Consider the following 10,145-nt stretch of genomic DNA (forward strand, 5'->3'; position numbering starts at 1 on the left):
TACACCACTACAGAAATCACACTGTTTAGCCAGTATTGCACCACCTGACATCTGCCGGGAAGTAGCAGCCAATAGTGAAAGGACCAAGACAGTGACATCTCCAGCCAACATGTCAACGACTTAAATCAAGAAATAGTTTTCTAAGATCTACACAGACACTCGCTGGAACACATCAGCAAGTGAGAGTCCAAAAGTGGCAGGCTCAAACCCAGAACCTCAATCAATGGCTGATACCAAATGAGACACTCCCTCCTGGGCACACAGAAGACTGGGCGACTTGGAAGGCACTGAACAGACTGCGCTCTGGCACCACGAGATGCAGAGCCAACCTTCAGAAATGGGGCTACAAAGTGGAATCCACGACATGCGAGTGTGGAGATGAGCAGGCCACTGACCACCTCCTGCAATGCAACCTGAGCCCTGCTACATGCACCATGGAGGACCTTCTTGCAGCAATACCGGAAGCACTCCAAGTGGCGAGTTACTGGTCAAAGGACATTTCACCAACTACCAAACTCACAGGTTTTGTATTTGTCTGTTTGTTTGCTTTGTTCTGTTAGAAATGTAATATAATGGGCTGGTTGCTCTGACACGACAAATAAATCGGAAAACACAATATTTCAACAGGGACAAATGCAAGATACTCCACTTAGGCAGAAAAAACGAAATGCAAAGATACAGAATGGGGGACGATGCCTGGCTCGAGAGCAGTACATGTGAAAAGGATCTTGGAGTCGTTGTGGACAACAACTTAAACATGAGCTAACAATGTAATGTGGTGGCAAAAAAAGCCAATGGGATTTTGACCTGCATCAATAGGAGCATAGTGTCTAGATCAGGGGTCCACAAACTTTTTAAACAGAGGGCCAAGTCACAGTTCCTCAAACTGTTGGAGGGCCGGATTATAATTTGAAAAAAACATGAATGAATTCCTATACATACCACATATCTTATTTGTAGTGCAAAAATCACTTAAAAACAATACAATAATTAAAATGAAGAACAATTTTAACAAATACAAACTTATTAGTATCTCAATGGGAAGTGTGGGCCTGCTTTTGGCTCATGAGACAGGATTGTTGTCGTTGTTGTTGTGTGCTTTCAAGTCATTTCAGACTTAGGTTGACCCTGAGCGAGGGCCGGGTAAATGACCTTGGAGGGCCGCATCCGGCCCCCGGGCCTTAGTTTGAGGACCCCTGGTCTAGATCTAGGAAAGAAATGCTACCCCTCTATTCCACTTTGGTTAGACCACACCTGGAATATTGTGTCCAATTCTGGGCACCACAATTCAAGAGAGATTATTATTATTATTATTATTATTATTATTAAACTTTATTTGTACCCCGCTAGCATCTCGCGAAGGACTCGATGCGGCTTACAAAGGCCAAGGCCTCAACACAACAACAGCAAAACAATACAATTCAAAGCAAATTAAAAACATAAGCAATAACAAAACATTACATCATTACGCAATAAAAACCAGGGCCGGGCCAGTGATGGGTACAGGTTAATAAGTGCTGGGTGTGGCAGGTGGTATGTTGGATTTCTGGGCAAGTGCAATATGCAGAGAGTCATTAAACTCTAATAAAGTGCTTCTGGGACATAGTGCTGGAGGTAATCCTAATCTGGAAAGGCACATCGGAATAGCCAGGTCTTCCTAAATAGCCAGGTTCTTCCTAAAGACTGCCAACGTGGGTGCTAGTCTAATGTCTTTGGGGAATGTGTTCCAAAACCCGGTGGGCACAGCTGAGTGAGATTTACTCCCCCCCCCCCCCGGCTCGTCCAACCAGGTCACGGTGATGCAAGCCAGATCCGCCCTCTCATCCAGGATCAAGTCCTGAATGGCAGCGGTCTTTCCATTGACAGACCTGGCATTGATCAGCAGAACCTTAAGGCCAAGGGGTCTGTCATGGAGCCTACCACTTCCTACCTTCTCCAGGGTCGCAAGAACTCTGTTGAGATATTGACAAGCTGGAATGTGTCCAGAGGAGGGCGACTAAAATGATCAAGGGTCTGGAGAACAAGCCCTATGAGGAGCGGGGTAAGGAGCTGGGCATGTTTACCCTGAAGAAGAGAAGGCTAAGAGGAGATATGATAGCCATGTATAAATATGTGAGAGGAAGCCACAGGGAGGAGGGAGTGAGCTTGTTTTCTGCTTCCTTGGAAACTAGGACGTGGAACAATGGCTTCAAACTACAAGAGAGGAGATTCCATCTGAACATGAGGAAAAACTTCCTGACTGAGAGCCGTTCAGCAGTGGAACTCTCTGCCCCGGAGTGTGGTGGAAGCTCCTTCTTTGGAAGCTTTTAAACAGATGCTGGATAGCCATCTGTCAGGGATGATTTGAATGCAATATTCCTGCTTCTTGGCAGGGGGTTGGACTGGATGGCCCATGAGGTCTCTTCCAACTCTTTGATTCTATGATTCTGTGTTGGTCATGGGGGTTCTGTGTGGGAAGTTTGGCCCAATTCCATCGTTGGTGAGGTTCAGAATGCTCTTTGATTGTAGGTGAACTATAAATTCCAGCAACAACAACTCCTAAATGTCAAGGTCTATTTTTTCCTACACTCCACCAGTGTTTACATTTGGGCATATTGAGCATTCATGCCAAGTTTGGTCCAGATCCATCATTGTGTGCATCCACACTGCTCTCTAGATCAGGGGTCTTCAAACTAAGGCCCAGGAGCCGGGTACAGCCCTCCAAGTTCATTTACCTGGCCCTTGCTCAGGTTCAACTTAAGTCTGAAAGCATACAACAACAACAATCCTATCTCACCAGCCAAAAGCAGGCCCACACTTCCCATTAAAATACTAATAAGTTTATATTTGTTAAAATAGTTCTTCATTTTAATTATTGTATTGTTTTACGCGTTTTCTGCACTATAAATAAGACATGTGCAGTGCGCATAGGAATTCATTTATGTGTTTTTAAAATTATAATCCGGCCCTCCAACAGTTTGGGGGACTGTGACCTGGCCCTCTATTTCAAAAGTTTGTGGACTCCTGCTCTAGATGTAGGTGGGCTACAATTCCAAAACTCAAGGTCAATGCCCACCGAACCCTTCCAATATTTTCTGTTTGTCATGGGAGTCCTGTGTGCCAAGTTTGGTTCGATTCCATCATCGGTGGAGTTCAGAATGCTCTTAGATAGACCTATTTCTTTGCTGAATGTGGATTACAAAATATTTGCGAATATTTTGGCGACTAGACTAAAAGAATTTTTGACTGATTGGATAGGGGGGGACCAAGCAGGGTTCCTCCCGGGAAGATATATGAAAGACAATATTCGAACTGTAGTAGATTTGATAGAATATTTCGAAGTGAACCATCAAAAGGAAGCGGCCATTTTGTCAATTGATGCAGAGAAAGCATTCGACAATTTAAACTGGGACTTTTTTAAGATGCTGATCCAGGAAATGGACATGGGAATGCAATTTACAAATGCAGTTAATGCAATTTATGATGTCCAAAGAGCGAAAATACGAATAAATGGTCAACAAACGGATGAGTTTGTAATTACGAAAGGTACAAGACAAGGCTGTCCGCTATCTCCCCTGATTTTCATTATGGCTTTGGAGCCGCTGATGATGAAAATAAGAGAAGACACAAATGTTAAGGGAGTCAAAATAGGGAAATATGAATATAAGATTAAAGCCTTTGCGGACGACTTGTTAGGAATTGTGGAAGATCCTATAAATAATCTTCAGAATTGGATAAATAAATTGCAAGAATATGGAAGGGTGGCAGGCTTCAAGGTGAATAAAGGGAAAACAAAGATTTTGACAAAAAATGTAAAGAAAGAAAATCAGGAGAAAATTGCAGCAACCACAGGAATGGAAATCGTTAAAAAAATTAAATATTTAGGAATTTGGATATCAGCAAAGAATGGCCAACTGTTGAAAAACAATTACGAATCGACCTGGAACAAAATAAAGAAAGATCTTAAGAATTGGAAATCATTGAAGCTATCCTTGTTAGGAAGGATTGCTTTAATTAAAATGATGGTATTACCGAAGCTATTATTTCTATTTCAAAATATTCCCGTAATCAGAAGCCAAATAACCTTTAAAAGTTGGAACAAAGAACTCCTGAAATTCGTATGGGACGGAAAAAGACCTAGAATTAAGTATATGAACTTAATTGATAAAAAAACAAGAGGAGGACTAGGTTTCCCAGACCTGAAAGCATATCATGATTCAAGTGCTCTCTTATGGATAAGAGACTGGATGTTATTAGAAAATGAAAAATGTCTGAATTTAGAAGGCCATGATTTACGTGTGGGCTGGCATGCCTACACGTGGTATGAAAGAGAGAAAAAGGAAAAGAATTTTGGGAATCACTTCGTCAGAGCATCTTTGTTGAGAGTGTGGTTAAAATATAAAAATATTTTCTATAACAAAACGCCACTTTGGGTTTCACCAATGGAGGCGCATCAAAGAAGATTGTTAGGCTGGAGAGCGTGGCCAACGTATAAGGATATCTTAAAAGAGAATACAGGGGAGATTAAGTCCTACGAACAATTGAAGGAGAAAAATAAGAATATGACATGGTTACATTACTTACAAATGAAAGACTATATTAAACAAGATAATAAAGTAGGCTTTGCCTGGGAAGGCTCGATGTGGGATAAAATTTTAAAGGTAAGGAGGAAAGTAATCTCGGTCATATATAATACTCTTCTGACGTGGTCAACTGAGACTGAGCAAGTTAAACCATGTATGATAAAGTGGGCACAAAATATAAGAAGACCTATTCAATTTAAAGAGTGGGAACAGATGTGGAACAAGAAATTAAAATATGTATATGCAACTGATTTAAAAGAAAATTGGATAAAAATGTTCCACAGATGGTATACCACCCCTAAGAAATTATCTTTGATAAATAAAAATTCTTCAGATAAATGTTGGAAAGGTTGCCAACAGACAGGTACTTTTTATCACATGTGGTGGACTTGCAAAGAAATAGTGAAATATTGGTCTATGATTCATGAAGAGGTACAAAAAATCTTAAAAAGAATCTTTAAGAAGAAACCGGAGTATTATCTATTGGGATTTACTGACTCTGAATTACAACTACAAGAGAATGAGGATAAACTCTTTACCTATATGACAACGGCAGCGAGAATTGAATTAGCAAAAGTATGGAAACAGGACAATATCCCTACCAAGGAGGATTGGTTAGGGAAAATTAGAGAAATAAGAGAGATGGACGAGCTGACTTTTTATTTGAAAAAAAATACCGGAAACCCGATAAAGAGGACAGACTGGACAACTTTTGATAAGTACGAGGAAGATGAGAAAAAGTAAAAAAGAGATATAGTTTAGAAAAACAACAGAAATATTATTGGAAATACAACACCTGACGAAGAGATGGAAGTCAAACCTTTGTTTTAGACTTTGTTTTTTCTACTTTTTCTAATTTTTTATATAGACTTTTGTAGGGTTGTTGTTTTTTTTTTTGTTTTTTTCTTTTTATATTGCACTGTTTTATTTTTATGTATCTTTTTTCTCTTCTTACTGTTCTATCTTCTTTAAATGTTCCCACTCTTTCGCTGTATTAGTTAAATTCTTCAAATTCTTTAATAAAAATTATCTTAAAAAAAAAAAGAATGCTCTTAGATTGTAGGTGAACTATAAATCCTACCAACTACAACTTCCAAATGGCAAAATCAATCCCCCCTTCCAACCCCACCACTATTCAAATTTGGGTGTATTGGGTATTTGTGCCAAATTGGGTCTAGAGAATAAAAATACACCCTGAATATCAGATATTTACATTACGTTTCATAACAGTAGCAAAATTACAGTTATGAAGTAGCAACGAAAATAATTTTATTGTTGGAATTTACCACGACATGAGGGACTGTATTAAGGGGCCAATGGCATTAGGAAGGTTAAGCGAGAGTCCAAAAATGGCAGGCTCAAACCCAGAACCTCAATCAATGGCTGATACCAAATGAGAGACTCCTCCCTGGGCACACAGAAGACTGGGCGACTTGGAAGGCGCTGAACAGACTGCGCTCAGGTACCACGAGATGAAGAGCCAACCTTAAGAAATGGGGCTACAAAGTGGAGTCCACAACATGCGAGTGTGGAGAAGAGCAAACTACAGACCACCTGCTGCAATGCAACCTGAGCCCTGCCACATGCACAATGGAGGACCTTCTTATAGTAACACCAGAGGCACTCCAAGTGGCCAGCTACTGGTCAAAGGACATTTAATCAACTACCAAGCTTACAAACTTTGTATTTTGTTTGTTTGTTTGTTTGTTTGATAAAAATGCAATACAACTGTTTGGCTTGCTCCTGACATGACAAATAATAATCAGAGATTAGAGAACACCAAAAAGAAGACGAACTGGTCAGGACTCCAGGACTATTGTAAAGAAAAGAATATCCCATTGATGATAGACTTGTCCAACGTATAAACAGTGATCAACTAAGAAGAGACTTCGGAGAAATAGAAGAAACCGAAGAAGTGAGAAACTCAAGGACCAGAAGGAGCTTGGGAAGTCAATGTTTTAATCTCCCCTCCCCTGCCCCCCTACCCACCCCCCCCACCCCCTTTCCCCCGCTTACCCTTTGCACTTCCCCAACCTTTCCTCCCCTTTCTTCCCCAGAGAATCCCTCCCCCTCCCTCAACCCCTCTTTCTTTTTATTTGCAATGTAAAATTCTTTGGATAAATAAATATATAAAAAAATGACAAATAATAATCAGAAAACACAATATTTTCTGTTGTTCATAGGGGTTCTGTGTGGGAAGTTTGGCCCAATTCTATTGTTGGTAGGGTTCAGAATGCTCTTTGATTGTAGGTGAACTATAAATCCCAGCAACCACAACTCCTAAATGTCAAGGTCTATTTTCCCTAAACTCCACCAGTGTTTTCATTTGGGCATATTGAGCATTCGTGCCAAGTTTTGTCCAGATCCATCATTGTGTGCTTCCACATTGCTCTCTGGATGTAGATGGACTACAACTCCAAAACTCAAGGTCAATGCCCACCAAACCCTTCCAGTATTTTCTGTTTGTCATGGGAGTTCTGTGTGTCAAGTTTGGTTCGATCCCATCGTTGGTGGAGTTCAGAATGCTCTTTGGTTGTGGGTGAACTATAAATCCTAGCAACTACAACTCCCAAATGGCAAAATCAATCCCCCCTTCCAACCCCACCACTATTCAAATTTGGGTGTATTGGGTATTTGTGCCAAATTGGGTCCAGTGAACGACAATACATCCTGAATATCAGATATTTACATTATGATTCATAACAGTAGCAAAATTACAATTATGAAAACACGGATTTAACAAAACCAAGTCATGCCAGACTAATCTGATCTCTTTTTTCAACAGAGTTACAAGCTATTCAACAGAGTTATTTATTTATTTGCATTATTTCTACCCCGCTCATATCAGCCTGCAGGCGATTCAGAGCGGCGTACACAATCGGCACAATTCGATGCCATAAAAACACATGCATTGATAAACAAAAAGAACCATTATAGTGCAATTAGACATAAGACAGTGCATAATAACAATATTAAAACTAAAAACTATATCCTCTCATTCAAGTCCTTATCCGTTCCATCATCTTGGGCCGTTCCTGGGTCATTTTCCAATTCAAGTTTCTCCATTGGAGGTTCCAAATGCTTGCTCAAAGAGCCACGTTTTTACTCTTTTCCGAAAGGTCAGGAGGGAGGGGGCTAATCTAATATCCCTAGGCAGGGAGTTCCACAGCCGAGGGGCCACCAAAGAGAAGGCCCTGTCTCCCGTCCCCGCCAGACGTGCTTGCGAAGCAGGCGGGATCGAGAGCAGGGCCTCCTTGGATGAGCTCAAATTCCTGGAGGGTTCGTAGGAAGAGATGAGTTCGGATAGATAAGCTGGGCCGGAACCCAGTATATGAAGCAAAACAAACCAGCAATGCAAGACTTGTACCTATGACTAATCTACTACAAGACAGGCCAAAGACAGGAAATTGCCACTACCTTGCTGCTTACTCTGCTCAGAGAAATCAGACAAACTACAACTAACTCTGCAGAATAATGCTACCCTCTTAAGGACTCTGTGCAGCAAACTTTGCAAATACCCCCCAATTGTCCAACAATGATTCATCTGTATAGAAACAGCATGAATTGTGCTATTCCTCCCTCCCTTGAGAATTCTGAGGAAGATGAAGCAGATTCAGAAAGGAATCTAGTCCTTTTAGTCCATCCGAATTCTCCTCAACAAGATTCACAGCAGGAGGTGATGGAAGTAAGATCTCTAAGCTCCTGGGAAAGGTTTCAGTGGTTGGCGGCACAAATCTTCCTCCACAGATGGAGCAGAGGGTTAGGCACACATACCTGTGTGATGCCTGTTGTGCAATGTGTTGACTGAGCTGGCTGTCTTTAAAAGCAGAAAGCTTCCTGTGTTGGGTTGCTGTGAGTTTTACAGGCTGTGTTGGAATTATTGGAAGCAAACTATCAGTTAATCTCTTGACTTGGCTACTGGAAGTACTTGATTTATTGAACAGCTTTCTGACTTTTCTGTCTCTACCGATTAGGCTTTGTTTTGATTTATGACCTCTGCCCCAGACACGTCTTGTTACTGTGGCTCCTGAAATCTTTATCTCTGGTTTGTTGTGGGAACAGGACAGTTTAAAAGATAGGAACAAAGATGTTGCCACAAACACAGATGTCAATTCTGCTCCCACATCTACTAATATACAGCAATATTCAGGGTCTAATAACATCACCCACAACATTTCTAATGAGCTATCTATATAAATAAAAATGTAATGTTCGGTTTGTGGAATTAACATAACTCGAAAAGTTCTGGACATCTTGACACCAAATTTGGCTACAAAACACCTAGTAACCCAAGGAGTGACCGTCACTAAAAAAATTGATTTTGCCATTTGGGCGTTGTAGTTGCTAGGATTTATAGTTAACCTCCATTCAACGCCTTCCAAGTTGCCGTTTTCTGTGTGCCCAAGGGGCAGTCTCATTTGGTATCAGCCATTGATTGAGGTTCTGGGTTTGAGCCTGCCACTTTTGGACTCTCGCTTAACCTTCCTAATGCCACGGCCCCTTAATACAGTTCCTCATGTCGTGGTAAATTCCAACAATAAAATTATTTTAGTTGCTACTTCATAACTGTAATTTTGCTACTGTTATGAATCGTAATGTAACTATCTGATATTCAGGATGTATTTTCATTCACTAAACCCAATTTGGCACAAATACCCAATACACCCAAATTTGAATAGTGGTGGGGTAGGAAGGGGGCATTGATTTTGCCATTTGGGAGTTGTAGTTGCTAGGATTTATAGTTCACCTACAATCAAAGAGCATTCTGAACCCACCAATGATGGAATTGAACCAAATATGGCACACAGGACTCCCATGACCAACAAGAGTTTGGTGGGCATTGACCTTGAGTGTGGGAGTTGTAGTTCACCTCCATCCAGAGAGCACTGTGGACTCAAACAATGATAGACCTGGACCAAACTTGGCACAAATATTCCATATGCCCAAATATTTATTTATTTATTTATTTATATGACTTGTATACCGCTACTCCCAATTTGGCTCGGAGCGGTTTACAGCAGTAGATTAAAACAATACAATTAACTTTAAAATACAATAAAAACAAGAACAGACATAGTCACGGAACACGGAATAACGGAATAACGGATATTGAGACTGGATTCTGATTTTATTGATGAGACGTGATGGATTTGTTAAATTGATGTATCGATGTATTGATGTTTGATGTTTAATCGCTATGCTTTTAAATGTCCAATGATTTTGTACTGTGTATATTGAAATTGTTGTTAACCTCTCTGAGTCGCCTATGGGCTGAGAAGAGTGGTATACAAGCAAAGTAAATAAATAAATAGTCCCAAGTTATTCACGCATCGAAAGCTTGTTGGAAGAGAAAGGTTTTACAGGCTTTCCGAAAAGCAAGTAGGTCTCAGATAGTTTGGGTTTCAACTGGCAAGGCATTCCATAAATAAGGGGCTACAATCGAGAAGGCTCTCTGCCTAGTAGAGGATACATGATAAGTCCGGAAGCAAATTTTGGTCTTCAGACCGAAGTAATCTCTGGGGTTGGTAGGGGGATAAGCGGGCCCTCAGGTATGCTGGCCCCAGACCATATAAGGCCTTAAAG

The sequence above is a fragment of the Anolis sagrei genome, chromosome 6 (assembly GCF_037176765.1).
Source record: "Anolis sagrei isolate rAnoSag1 chromosome 6, rAnoSag1.mat, whole genome shotgun sequence".
Taxonomy (NCBI): domain Eukaryota; kingdom Metazoa; phylum Chordata; class Lepidosauria; order Squamata; family Dactyloidae; genus Anolis; species Anolis sagrei.